Source organism: Rhinopithecus bieti, unplaced genomic scaffold (genome assembly GCF_001698545.2).
Source record: "Rhinopithecus bieti isolate Rb0 unplaced genomic scaffold, ASM169854v2 scaffold_44774, whole genome shotgun sequence".
NCBI lineage: Eukaryota > Metazoa > Chordata > Mammalia > Primates > Cercopithecidae > Rhinopithecus > Rhinopithecus bieti.
In genome coordinates this window covers 297931-320280 of record NW_016819032.1, presented here as the reverse complement: position 1 = coordinate 320280, position 22350 = coordinate 297931, and the positions used below count along the sequence as shown (strand labels likewise).

At 42.2% G+C, this 22350-nt stretch overlaps 1 long non-coding RNA gene across 2 annotated transcripts in view; it reads left to right on the top strand.

Annotated features, from left to right (window-relative positions):
• Nucleotides 1-22350, top strand: part of LOC108519208 (uncharacterized) — a 98035-nt gene that overhangs the window by 62981 nt on the left and 12704 nt on the right. The window lies entirely within an intron of this gene.

The following is a 22350-nucleotide window of genomic DNA, read 5'->3' as shown; positions in this document are numbered from 1 at the left end:
GCTGGAGAAAGGAGTAGTTCAACTGGTCAACTTGAACACACAGGTCTAACAGAGAAGGTTGTAAACATGTGAGTTCGGGGCGTGGGGTCTTACACTCATGGAAGTCACCCAGGGTGGCAGCAGGAGCGAGGGTAGAAAGGAGGATTTGATTCTGGGGTGAGAGTCATCATGTGTATGGGAGACTCCTGATGTTCAATCAATGGCGACAACAGGGAAAGGTGCGAAGAGGTGATGTTGTCCATAGAGAGGGGTTAAAAGACTGGGGTCATTTAGGGAGAGCAATTAGCTCTTTCAGGCCTCATGGAGTGGTATTCCTGGAGTGGCGGACAGGAAAGCGAGAGTGGTATGGACTGAATTGTGTGCCCGCCTCCCCCGACTCGTCATATGTTGAATCCCTAATCCCAAATGTGACTGTATTTGGAGATAAGGACTCTAAAGAGGTAATTAAGGTTAAATGAGGTCATTACCTCATTTTGCTCATGCAGGGCCATTACATGCCAGTCTTTTTAGCCTAATGTCACAACCTGCCTTAGACCCAAAGAATAGTAGCATATAAAGCCTTCCCTTTCCGTTCCTCCTGATTTGGTGCCATCCTTTGTGGTGCTGTGCCTGGGTTGTTACAGGAGTATATAGAAACAGCACACCACCACTGTTCTACCCTTTCACCCCCATGACTAATGTCCTTATAAGACGAGGAGGAAGCCCCAGGGGTGCACACTCACAGACGAAAGACCATGTGAGGACACAGTGCGAAAGCAGCCATCTGCCAAGCAAGGAGAGAGGCCTCAGGAGAATCTAACCGGGCCTGCACTTTGATCTTGGACTTGCAGCCTTCATCACTGAGAGAAAATAAGCTTCTCTGAAGCCATCCAGTCTGCAGTATTTTGTAATGGCAGCCCTAGGAGACTCACACAGAGGGCATGGCCCAGGATCTCACCTTTGTCTTTGCAGGACTAAAATCTAATTTTGTTTGTTCACATGATAAATAGTCATTCCAGAACTCACTCATATTTACCAAACTCATAAAAAGTTGCTGTGTAGACCAGAAGAGTAATTTGATTAACATAGCAAAATAAAGCCTCCAGAGAACTGGAATACACCCTGTCACTGCGAAGGCATTCTTTCCCCGTTGGTAAATATTTGGGAAGCTCAATTATTATTCGAAGGTCACTTGGTGAGCATGGTTTTAGAAGAAAGACAAGTGAAGAGTACTGAAAGACATTGCTGTAACTCAATGCTGCCAGTGACATGGGCCTGTGACCACAAAATAGGTTTACATCCTCTTTGCTTTCTCAACTTATGACTCTAACACCCACTGGTCTACTTCCTTCAAAGTGTCTTGCCAGTCATTTGTGGGAGTTTTTCTAGGTCTTGCTTCAAGGGAACTATAGCACAGATCCCTGTTGCTTCTTAACACACAGAGCCGACCATCTTTGTAAAATAGTCCCCTGGTGGGGACAGCTGTCCCTCATGGTGACCACTCTAATGCTTCCACTCTGCCCCCAGTGTGCAGACCCTGTTGCCACTAATTCCCTGGAGGACAGTTCAGACCAGACAGTGGCTTTTATTAATTTTTAGTAAAGTAGGAAGACAGAAAATGATGCAGAAACTATCTTATAACTGCTACTAACCATAACCTCAAGAGTTCCTGGCGAGCTTGCAATAGACCTCCTCATAACAAGAGCAGGCCTGACTCTCCAGGCATCTCTAAGCATCCCCACAAATTGAGTTCAGACCCAACTGCACCCCAGGGGATGCCCTCTCCCACTCCGTCCTACCTCAGGATGACTGGCAGTAGAAACAGGTATTCCCCTCAGGGGAGGAACCCTCACATTCACCATGTGGTGTGGCTTCATGGCTCAGACATGGCAATAGCAAAAGCCAACAGTACCCTCAGTCTTAAAACCTCCCTTTTCTTGACACTTCCACCTACTAAACATGCCAAGTATATGGATGTGATGGTGAAATGTGCCCAGATAAATCTTGAGATACAATATTGACCCCTGAGTGTGAAACCAATAAATTACAACCTAACAGATGTGATTCACCCTGTTCAAAGGTTACTTTAGAGATTATACTTTCTCCCAGGCCATAAACAGGAAGAACACATAAGGGCAACTGATGCTTGATTGGACACAAAAGGAGACTAGCTTTATTACTCCTATGGACACATCAGAGACAGAATAGGTGAGCAGAGGATGGTGTCTACAGGAAGGTAATAGATGGGTATTGGATAATGAGAAGCCATTCATCAGAGCCCAGGAAGAAGAAACCCAGAGCCTGGGAAGATAAAACACCGAATCTGAGAAACTCAGTCACCAGAGAGTACTTTTCTGGGAAGCTGTGGTTTATGGAAAAGCAGGAATGCAGGTTGGAAAAGCAAAACGAAGCAGAGGACAGCTGCTTCCTAATTCCACAGGTAGCTCCCAGCTGGGCCATCTCTGGTGTATGGCTTTTAAGACTTCATATTTATGTACATTCTGCTTTACAGTTTACAAAGGACTTCATCTGTCTCTTCTATGCTGAGGAAAGATAGTGGTGTTATACTCATATTGCTGAGGTTGACTGAGGCAAGATTTCAGAACTAATAGAACTATAGAACTGATCTAGCACCCAGATCTTCAGCTTCCAATTCAAAGACATTTCCCCTCTAGGACTGCTGATCCAAACCAGAAGCTTGTCTCTGCAGCTCTGTCTGCCCTTTCTTGTCAAGCCTCCTCATGCCATTGCACTTTCCTACTTGCCTGGAATGCCTTCCCTTTATATTCCTCCTGATTTGGTGCCATCCTATTCCTTGGCTGTTACAGGGAGTGTATACAAACAGCACAAGGCCATTGTTCTATCCTTTCACCCTTTGAGATGCAAGCACTATTTATCTTGGAATTTTTCATTTAGGTAATAACTAAACAAAGAATTATAGTACCTACTCCTTTCCTCCTTCAGCAAGGAGTCCTCAGGCAAGGTAACACTAACGGGGCCAGGTTCTGGGAAGAGAAGACTGCCAGGAGGAGAAAGAGGAGGAGGAGCCATTTATCATTCTTTGTATTGTTAGCTGGTGAAGCAAAATCGATATATATTGTCTCTACAAACACACATTACAGCCAATGAGACGTAAAAAAAGGTGGAAAATGGGCTACATTTAAAAAACATTATTTGCCTTGCATATGTTCCTGAGTCTCCTTGACCCTGAAAACTGAGGGAAAAAAACCTTCAAAGCAGAGAAGGGAGGTAGTGAAAGGAAACCAAACCAGAATACGAGATGAACATCAGTGACATCAGAAATCAACTGCTGGTCTCTGTTGTTAGGAAAAACCTGTTAGCCTGGCTTAATGGGGACAGATCAGACAGCATGAGGTGGATTGTGCTGAAAGAAAACATGCAGCTATCCCCCATCCTTTGGTCTAAGGCAGGCTCTAACATTAGGCTAAGAAGACTGGCATTTAATGGCCCTGTATTTGTATAATGACCTTCCTTCTGTAGCTTGTGCTATCTCAGCTAATTGCTTTAGAACACTTCTGCTACATCTGGGGTTTTTTTGTTTTTGTTTTTGTTGTTTGAGACGGAGTTTCACCCTTGTTTCCCAGGCTGGAGGGCAATGGCAAGATCTCGGCTCACTGCAACCTCTGCCTCCTGGGTTCAAGAGATTCTCCTGCCTCAGCCTCCCGAGTAGCAGGGACTACAGGTGCCTACCACCACACCTGGCTCATTTTTATTTTTTATTTTTGGGGGGTTTTTGTTTGTTTTTGAGATGGAGTCTCTCTCTGTCACCCAGGCTGGAGTCCAGTGGCGCAATCTTGGCTCACTGCAACCTCTGGCTCCCAGATTCAAGAGATTCTCCTGCCTCAGCCTCCCGAGTAGCCAGGACTACAGGTGTGTGCCACCACGCCCAGCTAATTTTTTGTATTTTAGTAGAGATGGGATTTCACCATGTTGGCCAGGATGGTCTTGATCTCCTGTCCTTGTGATCCTCCCGCCTCAGCCTCCCAAAGTGCTGGGATTACAGGCGTGAGTCTCCATGCCCGGCCCATCTGTTGGGTTTTACTACCTTCTAATCCATTCAAAATCCTCAATCCCGGCCAACTCCCATGCCACTTACACAAAATTTTGGGACATGAGATTTTATGAACCAGAATTCATATGATTCACCTGGTGAGATATACGTGATGTGCTATCAGAAAGAAGGTAATGCCCAGAGAGAACACAAAGTCATTAAAAACAAAAACAAACAAACAAAAAAAGGATCCTGATTTCTATGTCCTCTTATGTCACAAGGATGAACTTTGAACAAAGCTTTGTTCCTTCCCATTGAGCTAGAGGTATCTTCCTATGGATAGTCTGTGATTCTATGAGTCAGACAGTTCTCAAACTCCTCTATGTAACCTGTAACTGAAGAATAAGGAGGTTCATAAATTTGGAAAGGAGAGCTTAAATTCTCAGCAAGACTTGCAGCCTGTATGGTGGCAATTCTGACAGGCTGGGAAGCACAGCCTTCAGTCAGAAGCCAGAAACAGACACTTTGAGGGAGGGGGAAAGGGAACAGGAATTTATGTAAGCAGGGTGGACGATTAGCCATAGATATATATATCTTAGTTCTTCAGCTAATTCTGATATGAATACCCCCCACATTTAAAAAGCTATAGGAGGAGTCATGAATATTTATGAGATGAGAAGCATGTACATGCACAGCTGAGCTTCATGCCCCTTCATGGGTCCCAAAAAATGGTGGCATTGGCAAGATCCATTCTTGGCCCTCTAACATCAAAAAGTAAAGCAGAAGACACAAAAACCCTCACTATGCATCCTCTGTGGACTGGCCAGAACCACTCTGTGGTAAGTGGTCTATCATTAGGAAGGAAGCCTGATTGGTTGTTGTGTCAACATTGCAAAAGGGAAGGGCAGCATCTGGCTGTTGACTGACAACTGCAGTGGACGTGTCTTTCAAAAAGGCTGGTTTTCCATTCCATTACTAGGTATATACCCAAAGGATTGTAAATCATGCTGCTATAAAGACACATGCACACATGTGTTTATTGCAGCACTATTCACAATAGCAAAGACTTGGAATCAACCCAAATGTCCATCAGTGACAGAATGGATTAAGAAAATGTGGCACATAAACACCATGGAATACTATGCAGCCATAAAAAAGGATAAGTTCGTGTCCTTTGTGAGGGACATGGAAGCAGCTGGAAACCTCATTCTCAGCAACAGTATCGCAAGAAAGAAAACCAAACACCACATGTTCTCACTCATAGGTAGGAATTGAACAATGAGATCACTTGGACACCAGGAAGGGGAACATCACAACCAGGGCCTATTGTGGGAGGGGGGAATAGGGAGGAGGGATAGCATTAGAGATATATCCTAATTAAATGACGAGACGAGTTAATGGGTGTAGCACACCAACATGGTGCATATATACATATGTAACAAACCTGCACGTTATGCACATGTACCCTAGAGCTTAAAAGTATAATAATATTAATAATTAAAAAAAAAAAAAGGCTGGCTTCTGGCCAGGCAAGGTGGCTCACACCTGTAATTCGAGCACGTGGAGAGGCTGAGGCAGAAGGATGGCTTGAGCCTAGGAGTTTGAGACTAGCCTGGGCAACATGGCGAGACCTGTCTCATATTTTTTTTTAATTAAAATAAATAAATACATAAAAATTTAAACATTTTTAAAAAATTGAAAACCAAAAAGGCTAGTTTCTGTTTAACCATCTGGGAAGAAAGCCCTAATGGCGTCAGCAAGGAAGGAGGTATAATGAGGCATAGTCAATCTCCCATGTGGTCAAGGCTAGGAACTCAGCTTCCAAGCTTTCTCTGGGGTCCCCTTGGGCAAGTGGGGGATTCATTCAGTTGGTGAGTGGGCTTAGAATTTTGTTTTTATTTCTGAAACCTGAGAGTAGTGCCAGACTTTTGGGAGAGAGGGTCCTGGTACCCACCATAATAAAATTCAAATTCTGGACTAATTGTGGTCAACTTGTCCCAGCAGCAGTGTGGGCCAGGCACCCTCAGGCCCTGCTTAGGCTGAGCTCCTATCCTGTGACTTCATTTTCTCAGGAGGTGAAGCTGAGGCTTGTCCCAGGAGCCAATAGAAAGTCATCATGGTGAGGTGGAAAGCATGAGGACTGGAATCAGCAGATGTGAATTCTAAACTTGGTTGGTTACTGACAACCTGTGTGACCTTAGACACTTAGCTCTAGGAGTCATTTAAATAACTAAAAGTACCATAGATTAAGAGCCTATATGTGCCAAAGCCTATATTAAATACCTTACATATTTTAATTTATATATGTAAAATAATAAAATATATGAGTTAAATAATTCTCACAACAACCCAAATGAAGTCTAATGTATCAATTTTTATTCTCATAGCATTTTATTTGCTAGAACAAATGAATACATTTAGCTTTACTTGGTCTGTAAAATATTTAGAGAAACCTAAAATCTTTAAGTATTTTATTTTAGACAATAGAATATAAAAACTTAGTTGATGTCATTACTGGAAAATTATCCAAATACCAAAGATAAATACCACATAAATCAGTGGATTACTTATTTATACAATTAAATTCCAGTAAATACAGTAAGAAGACAACATCTTCAAGGGTCAGAATAGGGTTTGATGTATGACAAAATATAATTCAACTTTATTTCACTAAAAAAATGGTCAATTAGAAAGCTTAGTGGGACGATCAGAAGTGTAGCAAGCTCTGATCAAGGGATAGCAGAGCATTGTCTCTAAAATGGTGTAATTTTTGTTTTCATTTTGTCAGCAAATCAATGTTGTCAGGGTTCCCTGCAATGTGGAAATTAGGTTAAATTTTGAAAATCAAACTGTGAAAATCTGTCATGCTATGCAAGTCCAGACTGCTGAGAAAAATTACAAAACTACAGAAAGTTTTTTTCAATGAATGGTTGAGAATGTGGGGCTAGAAAGGTAGTCACCCCGTTCCTCATTCATCATTAAGGGTCATGTCAACACTCCTATAACAAAAGACAGGTTAACAAGAGAAAAGCACAACAAATTTACTTAATCAAAGTTTTACATGACATGGGAGCCTTCAGAAATGAAGACTCAAAGACCCAGAGAAAACTGTTTTTTTGCTTAGGTTTGATGAAGAATGGACAGCTGTGTGAAATGTGGTTAGACAAAGGGTATGATCTAATGGTAATAGGCTCAGGGGGACCCAGCAAGACTGATGCAGATTCTTCTTGGCCTCTCTGTGGGGCATTCCTTTCCTCTGGGTATTGGAGAGGACACGTGTCACATGAGGGTCTTCAAGGGCAAAGGGAGATTAGAGAGTGACCTTTCTAGGTTTTATGACTTGCTGTGGGTAACAGAGGTTCTAGTTTCTATGACTCCCCTTGGGAAAGCGGAATATTGCCCTCTATGACTCATTTGGTGGGAAAAGGAGGGGAGAAAGATGGGAGGGCAGGAGATCAGAAAGACCTTCTTTTGAGACCTTCCAATCTCCTTTAGTTCAAAGTACTCAGCATGCCAAGACACCATATATTGGGTATTGTGTTCTGAGCCTCAACAAGGACATGTGGCAAATCACATGTCCATCTGGAGGATCAGGATATATTTTCTGGAAAATATAATTTTACCAATATATTTGGGAATTTAACATAAATATGTTGCTGTGTAATTAACTATAATAAATATATAATAAATATAATAAATGAATTCAGGTAACTTAATGCAGTCTCCTTAATCTCACAATGCATTTTGAAGAATAGGAAAATAATTTCAGATTCTTAGGCCCTTTCAGAAAGGTCTTAGGCCTTTTTATATTTCTCATTGTTTTCAATATTTTATTTTATTTTTATTTATTTATTTATCTTGAGACGGAGTCTCACTCTGTTGCCCAGGTTGGAGTGCAGTGGTGTGATCTCAGCTCACTGCAAGCTCCGCCTCCCAGGTTCACACCATTCTCCTGCCTCAGCCTCCTGAGTAACTGGGACTACAGGTGCCCACCACAATGTCTGGCTAATTTTTTGTATTTTTAGTAGAGACAGAGTTTCACTGTGGTCTCAATCTCCTGACCTCATGATCCACCTGCCTTGGCCTCCCTAAGTGCTGGGATTACAGTCGTGAGCCACCGTGCCCAGCCTGTTTTCAAAATTTTAGATCAGTCCACAAAAGTAAATATAATTAGATATTTATCATCTTTTAATTAGAAAATGTAAATATATGTAGATTAAGGACTTGCGCAAGGAGTGAATGGGAAGGCTGGATCATGGATTTTGTCTTCTGATAATATGATACTCTTTAGAATATTGCTTAAACATGTAAAGCAGAATCTGCAATCAAAGTAAATAAATATCCAGAGCCAACTTTGGATCATATGACAGATATTAACTCCTTTGTACCCTTTGGCTTTTTATAAACACAGCTTTAAATACAAGGTGAGTTAAAATCAAGGTGAATATCTATGAGTGAGTTGAGTCACTTTACCCCTCATTTGCCTTTCCATGCCAGCGACCTAAAGACAGGATCTGTGTCTCTGTGAACCAATGGGGATAAAAGGACCAGGCACAATGGCTCATGCCTGTAATCCCAGCACTTTGGGAGACTGAGGTGGGAGAATGGCTTGAGCCAAGGAATTTGAGACCAACCTGGGCAACCTAGTGAGATCCTATCTCTATTAAAGTAAAACAACAACAATAAAAAAAGTATGTATAAAAGAATCTATACATAGGCAAGGTAGAATGATTAAACTGGGGAAAGCAAACTATTTATTGTACTCGCGAAAGAAGCTGAGGCAGGAAAATGTAGGAAGTTTCCCCATTGCAGATTGTGAGGGTTAATGCTGAATGTCAACTTGATTGAAGGATACAGATAAGTATTGATCCTGGGTGAGGGTGTTGCCAAAAGAGGCTAACCTTTGCGTCAGTGGGCTGGGGGAGGCAGATCCACCCTTAATCTGGTGGGCACAATCTAATCAGCTGCCAGCGAACATAAAGCAGGCAGAAAAACGTGACAAGGAGAGACTGGCCTAGCCAGTGACTAGAAGCACAATGCCAAGTGGGCCTATTTGGATTTTTGGAAACAAGACATTCCTCATTTGGGTGTGTTACTCCAGCCCATTTATTGAGTGACCCAAAAGGCTGCTAGTTTTGAATGGGGTCCAGAACAGGAGAAGGCTCTGCAATAGGTCCAGGCTGCTGTGCAAGCTGCTCTGCCACTTAGGCCATGTGACCCAGTAGATCCAATGGTGCTTCAGGTGTCAGTGGCAGACAGGGATGCTGTTTGGAGCCTTTGGCTGGCCCCCATGAGTGAACCACAGCAGAGGCCTCTAGGATTTTGGACCAAGGCCCTGCTGTCTTCTGCAGATAACTGCTCTCCTTTTGAGAGACAGCTCTTGGCCTGTTACTGGGCTTTGGTGGAAACGCAACATTTGACTATGGGTCATCATGTCACCATGTGACCCGAACGGCCTGTCATGAACTGGGTGCTTTGTGACTCATCTAGCCATAAAGCAGGTTGTGCACAGCAGCATTCCATCATCAGATGGAAGTGGTATATATGTAATTGGTCTCCAGCAGGTCCTGAAGGCACAAGTAAGTTACACGAGAAAGTGGCTCAAATGCCCATGGTCTCCACTCCTGCCACCGTGCCTTCTCTTCCCCAGCCTGAACTCATGGCCTCATAGGGAGTTCCCTATGATCAGTTGACAGAGGAAGAGAAGACTAGGGCCTGGTTCACAGATGGCTCTGCACGATATGCAGGCACCACCTGAAAGTGGATAGCCGCAGCACTCCAGCCCCTTTCTAGGACATCCCTGAAGGACAGTGCAGAAGGGAAATCTTTCCAGGGGGCAGAACTTTGAGCAGTACACCTGGTTGTGCACTTTGGATGGAAGGAGAATTGGCCAGATGTGTAATTATATACTGATTGATGGGCTGTAGCCAATGAAGACCCCAGCAGAGAAGGATTTTAATAATCAAGTGGATAGGATGACCTGTTCTGTGGACACCACTCAGCCTCTTTCCCCAGTCACCTGTCATTGCCCAGTGGGCCCATGAACAAAGTGGCCATGATGGCAGGGATGGAGGTTATGCATGGGATCAGCAACATGGACCTCCACTCACCAAGGCTGACCTGGCTATGGCCACTGCTGAGTGCCCAATTTGCCAACAGCAGCGACCAACACTGAGCCCTCCATATGGCACACTTCCTCAGGGTGATCAGCCAGCTACCTGGTGGCAGGTTGGTTATATTGGACCACTTCCATCATGGAAAGGGCAAAGGTTTGTCCTCAGTGAAATGGACACTTACTCTAGATATGGATTTCCTTATCTTGCATGCAATGCTTCTGCCAATACTATCATCCATGGACTCATGGAATGCCTTATCCACCATCATGGTATTCCACACAGCATTGCCTCTGACCAAGGCACTCAGTTTATGGCTAAAGAAGTGTGGCAGTGGGCTCATGCTCACGGAATTCACTTGTCTTACCATGTTCCCCATCATCCTGAAGCAGCTGGATTAACAGAACAGTGGAATGGCCTTTTGAAGTCACAATTACAATGCCAACTAGATGACAATACTTTGCAGGTCTGGGGCAAAGTTCTCCAGAAGGCCATATACACTCTGAATCAGCCTCCAATATATGGTACTGTTTCTCCCATAGCCAGGATTCACAGGTCCAGGAATCAGGGGTGGAAGTGGAAGTGGCACCACTCACCATTACCCCTAGTGATCCATTAGCAAAATTTTTGCTTTCTGTTACCATGACATTACGTTCTGCTGGTCTAGAGGTCTTGGTTCCAGAGGGAGGAACACTGCCACCAGGAGACACAACAATGATTCCATTAAACTGGAAGTTAAGATTGCCACCTGGACACATTGGGCTCCTCCTACCTTTAAGTCAACAGGCTAAGAAGGGAGTTACAGTGTTGGCTGGGGTGATTGGCCCGGACTACTAAGATGAAATCAGTCTACTACTCCACAACGGAGGACAGAAGAGTTCGCATGGAATACAAGAGATCCACTGGGGTGTCTCTTAGTATTTACCATGCCCTGTGATTAAGGTCAATGGGAAACTACAACAGCCCAATTCAGGCAGGACTACAAATGACCCAGACCCTTCAGGAATGAAGGTTTGGGTCACTCCATGAGGAAAAAACCACAGCCTGCTTAGGTGCTTGCTGAAGGCAAAGGGAATACAGAATGGGTAGTAGAAAAAGGTAGTCATCAATATCAGCTATGACCACGTGACCAGCTACAGAAATGAGGGCTGTAATTGTCATGAGTAATTTCCTCCTTCTTTTGTTAAGAACATGTTTGTGCATGTATAGACTTGTACTAAGAAAATGTCTTCATTTTATTTCCTTTCTTCTTTATCATGTGACGTAAGATTTATTGACTTCATATCAGCATTAAAGTGTTGTTAACTTTATGTAATAGTATTTGGGTTAGGGATTGGTACATTTCCAGTTGTATGAAGAATAGTTGTATTATGTTAGGTGTAGTTATTACCTTATTATTGTCTTTATTTGAAGATTATTTGTGATCTCAGATGTGTATGGATTCAAGTAGACAAGCAGTGGACTTGTGATGGTTAATACTGAGTGTCAACTTGATTGGACTGAAGGATACAAAGTATTGATCCTGGGTGTGTCTGTGAGGGTGTTGCCAAAAGAGATGAATATTTGAGTCAGTGGGCTGGGAAAGGCAGATCCACCCTTAATCTGGTGGGCACAATCTAATCAGCTACCAGCGAATATAAAGCCAGCAGAAAAAAGTGAAAAGGAGAAGATGGGTCTAGGTTCCCAGGCTACATATTTTGTGCTGGATGCTTCCTGCCCTTGAACACTGGAGTCCAAGTTCTTCAGTTCTGGGACTCAGACTGGCTCTCCTTGCTCCTCAGCTTGCAGAAAACTTATTGTGAGACCTTGTGATAGTGTAAGTTAATACTTAATTAACTCCCCTTTATATATCTACATCTGTATCTATATAAACATATATATATATGTCCTATTAGTTCTATCCCTCTAAGAGAACCCTGACTAATACACAAATCAATGAGAAATACAACTAATTATCTTTAAAATGTTTGTACAGGGCCAGGCGTGGTGGTTCACGCCTGTAATCCCAGCACCTTGGGAGGTTTAGATGGGAGGACTGCTTGAGCCCAGTAGTTCAAGATCAGTCTAGGCAACATAGCAAGATCCTGTCTATTTTCTTTTTTAAAAAAGTTTGTGCAAGGAATCAACAATTATTATTTACTTTAAATGGAAACCATCCATTTATTACATAAAGCAAGGTGAATCTAGAGTGCCAAATCACACTCAATTATTTATGCCCATTTTTAAAAGATTTTGTTTTCAAAGTCTTTTTACGTCCTTCTTGAAATTGTAGGAAAAGGGGTGGTCAAGAACAGCCTCAGAGTTACTCTAAAACATTCTAGCCCTTGGCCCTCTGCTGTGCAGTTCTGGAATCTCAATGTTTGTTCATACAGAGGGATTAGGCCCAGAGAATATTGTGTTACAACATGCAGGCTCAAAATGGACTAATTTGGTACAGAAAGTCAATGTCAACACTTTTAGTTAGAAATATCTCTTTTCACTGGGAATCTACTTAGAAAATGCAATTGAGGTGGTTTTTAAAAATGGAATCAGAACCCAAAACAAATTGAGATGGTTTTTAAAAATGGAATCAGAGATGTCTAGTTTCTATTCAATACTTTCAGTATTTTAAATTGCTATTTCTATTTTTCTGATCCCATACTCAGCTCCCTAACTGTTTCACAATGGTGGTATCAATTATCCTTTTGTCTTCCAGCAAGAACAAAAGGGCTGTCGTCCCTACCTGGGGAGCAGGCAGATTAACATTAAAAGAAACTTCCAGATCCTCTTCATCCATTTCTCTTAAAGCCCAGATCCTGTTGCCAGTTCTATGAAACCAACAACATGCATTTTCTTTTTTCAGTCCCACCCAAAACACCAAAATCCCAAAATCTTTTCCATGTTAAATGCCACTTCACCATACAAAGCATGGGGAAGGGAGAGATTTGAAGGAAAACAGAAAATTCCTATTCTGAAGATACTAGAGAAAATGAAGAAGAGTCTCCCATCTTCCATCTCAAGGTTGGCATTGGGGGAAAGAGATGAAGGGAGTAGAGGGAAGAACAGTTCCCTGTCCCAGCCCCATTGTCTAATTCTCTCTTGCCTCTTTTCCCCATCTGTTCTCTTTGACCACCCTCATTGTCTTTACTCAATTTTCCTTTGCAGTACCCTCCCTCTTCAGAGAGCTGCACTTGTCTAAGCTAACCAATTCTTTAAATCTCTCTTCCTCCATGAATACATCATCACTGAGAGCCTAATACAATAAGATGAACTAATAGCTGCTTCTCACTATCAACATCACCACCACCAATGACAAAGCACCTCTGCTCTGTATGGCCTGTGGACCAAGCCCAGCCAGTGAAGTTCCACTGTTGTCAGAATGCACTGCCTGGTATTGCTGTCAGAGTGTTTTGACTCTCTTCTCCTCTATGTCGCTGCACTTCTTTTCTCCTCCTTTATTTCCGGATGTCCCCTAGATGTCCTTTTTTGGCCTTCCCTCCACAATCTCCCCGTCACCTCTACCTTCCTTTTTCTGAGAACATCACGCTCCCTGCTTCTGCTCCTTGGCCACAGTGCATTGGTCAGGGGTGCAGACTTACCTCAGGTGAGGCCATTGTGGCCCATTCCGGGGATCTGAGATCTTGGTACCAAGAAAGAATCACATACAGAATCTAGAGGTTCTAGAATCAACATGATTGTAGAATCAGATGGATACAGAGAATCATATGGAATGTGTATAGATATATAGAATATAGATATGTAGACTCACAGAGAAACTACAAAACTTAAGGGGTTTGGAGCTATTGATAGCCATGTTTCCAATTTCTCCTGATTAGAACTGATTTGGCTTTCTCACTTGCAACAAAAAGAATACAAATAAACACATCCCTCATGCCAGCCCCTAAACACAGCTTCAATAAATACCAGCCAGGTCATGTTTTATTTCAAGGCTCCATTAGCCAGTAAATATAAACAGACTACAACTCCTCACTTCCTGGAACATGGCCATTCTCGTTTCAACAGGCGTATGCCAGCTAGTATGTTTGGTTAGTTAACACGTTACCCACAAACAGAATCTTCTACGTTGAGGTAATAGGTGTTTTCACTTTGTTTCACTCTCTAGTCTTTATGCAGGAAAGAAAATGTCACCTACAAGTGAAGATAATCTTTTTGTCTTTCAAAGGAATCCCACTGAGTTGGTAACTATATTATATTCAGTATTTTTAAAAACAACATTGTTAATTTTGTTAACCCTCATGTCTAAATTTCCCATGAGCATGCATTATAGGTCTTACTTCTACAGAGTATACAGCGGAGCTTGCTCTGAACTTAAACGTTGTAGACACGCAGGCTACCAGAGAGAAGCCACAACAAACAGGTTGAGTTCCAGACAATATGGCTCATTTATCAAAATGTCAGAAGCACAATTAAAGTAAACTTTCATGCACCATGAGTCAAGTCTGAAATTCAACTCCCCTGATGGGCTTTACACTGCTTCTAATGTACCACCTATTTCCAACATGGCGCTGGCCCTCAAAGGGCCTGCCAGTTACCCTCTCTCTTCTTGGGATAGCAGCAAAACAAGGTTCCCTTGTTCTTTGGGTAGTTGACCCTACAATCTAAACATAACCAACTAGACCAGAAATGCATGCCTGGCACAAATATAGCCATCTAACGCAGTGTTTCAGAATCTTCTAGAGCATTTCTTATAAACCAGTCTTGTAGGAACAAGCCCACAGCTACAGGATCAAATTTCCCAAGAAAGGGGTATGAATTCTATATTTTAAAATACCCACCAGGTGATTCTGATGATTAACGAAGTTTGGAAACCCACAATCAGAACACAAAGGGACATACGAACAGTCCTGAGACTTCTCAACAGGGCTGTGAGGAAGACACCCAATCAGATTTTCCCTTGGGGTGTTGGAAGGTGACACACACAGATAGAAAACAGAGTCCTGGCGCGGCACAGTGGCTCACGCCTGTAATCCCAGTGTTTGGGAGGCCGAAGGGGGTGGATCACCTGAGGTCAAGAGTTTGAGACCAGCCTGGCCAACATCGTGAAACTCCGTCTCTACTAAAAATGCAAAAATTAGTCAAGTGTGGTGGCGGGCACCTGTAATCCCAACTACTCAGGAGACTGAGGCAGGAGAATCGCTTGAACCCAGGAGGCAGAGGTTGCAGTGAGACAAGATCATGCCACTGTACTTCAGCCCGGCAACAGAGCAAGATTCTGTCTCAAAAACAAAAACAAAACAAAAACAAAGAAAAAAAAAAGAAAAGAAAACGGAGTCCTGAGCAGCAAAATCTGAGACTCTCAGAGAGACAACTGTAAATTCATAGGTAGAGACCATGGGAAAGATAGAAATTTAAGCAAAGGTGGTATTACCTAGAGTCATTACAGGGATTGGCAGCAGAAACAGCACTAAAACGGAAGTACCATTAGAACCCGAAGCGATGGTGGAGCAGTAGACCGACGAGCTGCCAATGTGATATCCGGATGCAAAATGGCGTGCTAGGTCCACCGTATTGAAAGCTCAGTAACTGGGATGTTTTCTTCTGCTTCTTAACTTTCCTTTGGTTTCCTACAATAAACCCCCACCACCTGAGATACCCTGAAAGACCTAATTCACTCACTGGTTTTACTTCTTGAAAAAGAAAAAAGAGGCCGGGCGCGGTGGCTCAAGCCTGTAATCCCAGCACTTTGGGAGGCCGAGACGGGCGGATCACGAGGTCAGGAGATCAAGACCATCCTGGCTAACCCGGTGAAACCCCGTCTCTACTAAAATACAAAAAACTAGCCGGGCGAGGTGGCGGACGCCTGTAGTCCCAGCTACTCGGGAGGCTGAGGCAGGAGAATGGCGTGAACCCGGGAGGCGGAGCTTGCAGTGAGCTGAGATCCGGCCACTGCACTCCAGCCCGGGTGACAGAGCAAGACTCCGTCTCAAAAAAAGAAAAAAAAAAAAAAAAAAAAGAAAAGAAAAAAGGATTTTTAGAGGAGCATGCCCTTTCAAGGGCCACAGCAAAGGCTTCTGAAGCATGATTTCAGTCATTACAGTAACTGAGGTGAACAGATAATGTATCACATCCATTAATTTACAAAAGCAACACTGTGCTGGTGTGTGTGTGTGTGTGTGTGTGCGTGTGTGTATGTGTGCGTGTGCGTGTGTGTGCTCACCTTACTCTATACAAGTAATAAATCTCTGGCTTTGACAGAAAACTAGGAAGAGATTTATTTCTGAGAATTAAACGCTTTAGAACAGTTACTTGAAAGCGGCGAACCAGCCCAGGAAAATACCATTTATGAAGACTCCTGGGATTGATAGCCAGGCTTAGTCTGGCAACACCTGGGCTTCTCTCTCTTTTGAAAAATTTAACATTAAATTTACATAAGCAGGCTCATCTCTTAACATTCAAAATGGCAACAGTATAAAATGTGGGAGAGCGGAGCTTGCAGTGAGCTGAGATCTGGCCACTGCACTAACCCAGCCTGGCGCAGAGCGAGACTCCGTCCAAAAAAAAAAAAAAAGTTACGTCATAAGAATATTTAGACACGGTGACAGAAAGAGCCCCAGAAATAATACCACACATCTACAACCACCTGATTTTGACCAAAACTTGGGACAAACAAACAAGACAATGGAGGAAAGGATTCCCTATTCAATAAATGCGTGCTGGGAAAACAACTGCTAACCATACACGTAAGAAAGCTGAACTGCGATCCATATCACTTACCTTATACAACAATTGAACTCAAGAATGAGATTAAAAGACTTAAATGTTACGACCTAAAACATAAAACCTAGAAGAAAACCTAAGCCACTGCAGGTTCAGAAGACCGACAGGCATGGAAAGGACTCTCATGACTCAAACACCAAAGAATGGCAACAAAAGCCAAATTGACAAATGGGAATCTAATTAACTAAAAGCTTCTGCCAGCAAAAGAAATCACCATCAAGTGGAAAGGCACCTACAGAATGGGAGAAAATTTTTACAATCTACCCATCTGCAAAAGGCTAATATCCAGAATCTACAAAGAACTTAAACAGAATTTTGTAATAAGAAAAAATCAACAACCCCATCAAAAGTGGGCCAAGATATGACACAAGAACACTTCTCAAAAGACATTTAGCAGCAAAACACATGAAAAAAATGCTCTAACAACTAGCCATCAGAGAAATGCTAATCAAAACCACATGAGATACATCTCCACACCAGTTAGAATGCGATCATTCAAAAAGTTCCAGGAACACAGGTTGCTGGGAGAGATGTGGAAGAATAGGCAAACACTTTCTACACTGTTAGGTGGGAGTGTGAATTAGTTAACCACTGTGGAAGACAGTGTGTGCAATTCCTCAACGGATCAGAACTAAAACAACCATTTGATCCAACCATCCATTACTAGTATATACCACAAAGGAGTTATATAACATGCCTGCTAGTAAAGACAGCATGCACATGATGTTTATTGTGGCACTATTCACCAATAGCGACTTGGAACACCCAAATGTCCATCAATGACAGACTGAATTAAGAAATATGGCACATATCCACCATCGAATACGTATGCAGCCATAAAAAGGATGAGTTCATGTCCTTATGTAGGGACTGGATTGAACCTAGAAAACCATCATTCTGAGCAAACATGTTGCAAGGAAAAAAAACCCCAGGGAAAAAACCACACCACATGTTCTCGACTCATAGGTATGGAATTGAACAATGAGAACACTTGGACACAGGGTGGGAAACATCACACACTGGGGCCTGTCGTGGGGTGGGCGGGGAGGGAGGAGGGAGAGCATTAGGAGGAATACTTAATGTAAATGATGCGTTGATGGGTGCAGCACACCAACATGGCACATGTATACATATGTAACAAACCTGTACATTATACACATGTACCCTAGAACTTGAGTATAATAAGAAATAAATAAATAAAAAAGAAAAATAAAAAAAGAAAATTTAACAGGCGAAAATGTGGACTTAATTTAAATTAACAAATTAAAGAGCTTTCTTTGTATAAAACTTTATTAGTGGGACATTGTTTTGATCATTACAAATAATTTTAATTTTCAAAGTATCTCTATGGATCACTAACTAAATATACACATATGTGCATTTTAATGTTACAAACTAGGAAATATCACACACACATGACATTTTCTAATGCACAAATGGAGAACATGTAATTTTAAATCCCAACCCTACAATCATTTAAAAGTTAATATAAATCAGAGTTTCATTTTTTTCATTTAAGATCAGCTTTTCTTTTTACAATTGTATGCTTCCTATCATACCATTCCATCCCAGAAAAAATAAAAGAAACAATTAAAAATACCACAAAATATGAGAGTTGTGATATCCCTGTCACAAATAATGGACTAAAAGGTAAAACTAATTTTCCTGCAAAGAGTTAAAAATCCTTTATAATATCACACCATCTCCTAAGGGAAAAGAGTTACACTAAATATAGAACATCTTGAATGCATGCAAAGCCAAAATGGCGAATAATCAAAAGGAAATAAGCTGTGAACCAGGTGTCAGCCTCCTCAAAGAGAAAAGTTTGTGTGAGTATTGGGAACCCTAGAATTGCTTTATCAGTCATCTGAGGACATACAGACTGCAGAACAATCGTCTTGATCTGCAAAGAATTTCTGCTTATCATCAGACTGTTGTGGTGTAATACTAAGAGATAAATGTCTAGCACAGACTTTCTGTTTATGACATTACACTGGAGGATATATATAAAAATGATTTCTAAGGCTATCCCTACTCCTTGGTTCTTGGCTAGCAATCTTAACAATTTCTTGATATGACACTTCTAAGGATAATTTTCCAAGTGGGTTGCATTCTAAAATTATTTTGCTACTCTTAACATTACTCAAAGAAAAAAAGCTTCTCAGATGTGCAAAGGTATTTTCAAGGGCTATAACGGCTGTTTTCTGTTGGGAGATAATTCTCCATGAATCTGTTGCATTTCTGCATCTCTTGTGAGCCAAAGCACTAACTTCAATTTGTTTCAGACTACCTTTTCTTGGATGTTTGTGTCAGCCTTGGAAGATTGAGATCTGTCTGTCTCTAAAACTGAGAGTTGATTGTTTCCTGTCCAGTATATCAATGCTAATATGTCCCCCTACAGTGAAGGTCAGGCAGGTTTGCTTGTAGCCCTTTATAATAGATAGTTTATAAATATTTTAGAAACCGAAGTTTGAATCTATGTTGCCCCGCAATCAACCCATGAAAGCCCATTGAGACAAATGGAACAATGAAGACTGAAATTTCAACTTTCGTTTCCATGTGGAAATTTTGCTATTTGGGCAATTTCACTCGTTTAGAAAACAGACTGCAGTTGGTGCCCTTGTAAACCCCAAGTCTTCACTAATTTCTTATTCAGTGCTGCAGCTTATAGTATTAGCTGTGCTTTGGGGCCTTAAGGAAGGGCTTAGGTTGGCCACAGTTGGGACAAAGCAGCATAAAAAAAGCTGTGGCCAAAGAGAAGCCTGTTACCTGCCAATGGCCAGAGGCGACCCTAGAAGCCAGCACAGCTGCTGCCCAGACAAGAACAACCCGGATGGCTGTGAGTGTCCTGGTGGATGATGAAGGGAACCTGGTCAAAGACTAGACTTCTTTTTTTTTTTTTTTGAGATGAAATCTCGCTCTGTCGCCCAGGCTGGAGTACAGTGGTGTGCTCTTGGCTCCCTGCAATCTCTGCCTCCCAGGTTCAAGTGATTCTCCTGCCTCAGCCTCCCGAGTAGCTGTGGCTACAGGTGCCCACCACCACGCCTGGCTAATTTTTTGTATTTTTAGTAGAGAAGGGGTTTCACTGTGTTAGCCAGGATGGTCTCGATCTCCTGACCTCGTGATCCACCCACCTCAGCCTCTCAAAGTGCTGGGATTACAGATATGAGCCACCGGGCCCGGCCCAAAGACTAGACTTCTAAAAAATGCCTCTGGGTCGGGTGTGGTGCCTCACTCTTGTAATCCCAGCACTTTGGGAGGCCAAGGTGGGCAGATCATGAGGTCAGGAGTTTAAGACCAACCTGATCAACATGATGAAACCTTGTCTCTACTAAAAATACAAAAATCAGCCAGATGTGGTGATGCACACCTCTAGTCCCAGCTACTCGGGAGGCTGAGGCAGGAGAACCACTTGAACCCAGGAGGCAGGGGTTGCAGTGAGCCAAGATCACGCCACTGCATTCCAGCATGGGCAACAGAGCAAGACTCTGTCTAAAAAAAAAAAAAAAAAAAAAAAAAGACTCTGGGACAAATGCCCATCAACGATAGACTGGATAATGAAAATGTGGCACATATATACCATGGAATACTATACAGCCATAAAAAAGAATGAGTTCATGTCCTTTGCAGGAATATGGATGAAGCTGGAAACCATCATTCTCAGCAAACTAACACAGGAACAGAAAACCAAACACTGCATGTTCTCACTCATAAGTGGGAGTTGAACAATGAGAACATGTGGACACAGGGAGGAGAACATCACATGCTGGGGCCTGTTGTGGGGGGGGTGGCAAGGGGAGGGACAGCATTAGGAGAAATACCTAATGTAGATGATGGGTTGATGGGTGCAGCAAACCACCATGGCACGTGTATACCTATGTAACAAACCTGCATGTTCTGCACATGTACCCAGAACTTAAAGTATTAAAAAAAAAATGACTCTGGGAGACGAGAATTGAGGAGATAAGTGGTCAACAATAACAATACTAAAATGAACCAAATTAACTGCTGTATTAAAAATTGGGTTTCAATAATAAAATGTGGCACATCAAACCAGCCTGACCCTATAAAAATATCATCAAATATTTTTGAACATATAGTCTATGCTCAGGCACTGCACAAAACCCATAGGTATAACATGATGAACAACATGGCTTCCTGCCAGGATCTTAAACACTCAGAGGGGACAACACATATTACTGGCAAGGGCAACACAGTTTTATTAGAGTATGTTCAGCAAAAAATACCAATAGATTTAATAAAAGTAAACTTTATTTCTTTTGCACAAAGGTCTAGATAGACAGTCCCAGGCCACTATGTAGACTCTACAATCATTGGGACCATGGGCTTCTACTAAATTGTCGCTCCATCATCGACACAAGGCTTCCACCTTGTGGAAGATTCTCAGTAATGGTAGGTCTCTCAAGAACCCACAAAACATTCCCTGATAGACTCAGTTTGAGACAACTGCCAAGACCAGAGTGCCCAGAGACCATCAATGCCAGGTTATCACAGTACTGGTGAGGTAAGGCATTCCTACACCCTTGCTCCTACTTAGGTACTCTTACCAAATTCTGGAAGATTCAGAGGCAGCCAAGCATACTGAGACAGGAAGGAGAAGCACACAGTAGAAAAATGGAGAAGTTGGCCATCTTCCTCCCAAACTGAAAGCTTCCCAGGAGAGAAGCCAATGTTAACTTTATGAAATTCAGAATGCTGGTTATTAAACTTCTTGGAAAATTTAATTATTGAAATTCAGGCTGTTCTTGAAATTTAAAGTGACCAGAGAGCATTGGTCAAAAGAGTTATGGTACTCAATATTTCATTCATCAGTTCATTTCTTCTGTTCAAGTCAACAATAATTTCTAGTATGTGTCCTGCATTGTTCTAAGTATTAAGGAATGATATGAAAGAAGCAAATCTCACAGTTGATGTGCACAAGCCCCAAGTTCACAATCAAAATAAAGCCTAGAATCTTGAACAGAACTGGAAACTTAAAATAGTGCAGTGGTTGCTATAGAGTGTCAACCTTAAATAAAGAGATTCAGGAAATATGGTTAAATGTAGAGTTTAGTCAAGCACAAATTTTAAGGATAGCCATCCAGGAACACAGATTCCAAAGAATGGAAGAGAGTGCTTCAAAGTGGAGAAGTTTTGGGGGTCATTTATATCAATAAAGTTTGGGAAGCTTAACAAGGTTTCAACATTTTCCACACAAGGTTAGCACGCAGTTACAGTAACCTGATTAACTGAGGTGGTGTGCTTTTTGGGAAAGGTATATTTAACATTCCACATTGAGGATATAACAGTCATGGGGTCTTCTGCACCATCTGATCTAAATTAGATGCAAGATAATAAAGGAAGAAAGGCTAGCCATCATCAGGAGGGGGAGGTCTTATGTCTGGCGCCATTTAGTTGTTCCTAATTGATTTGCAGAACAAGAGCAACGAGAAAGAATGAATCTATAATCTGAGAACCAGAAATTGCAGCCACATGCATGTGCTCAGACCACACAGTCACATTTCCTTT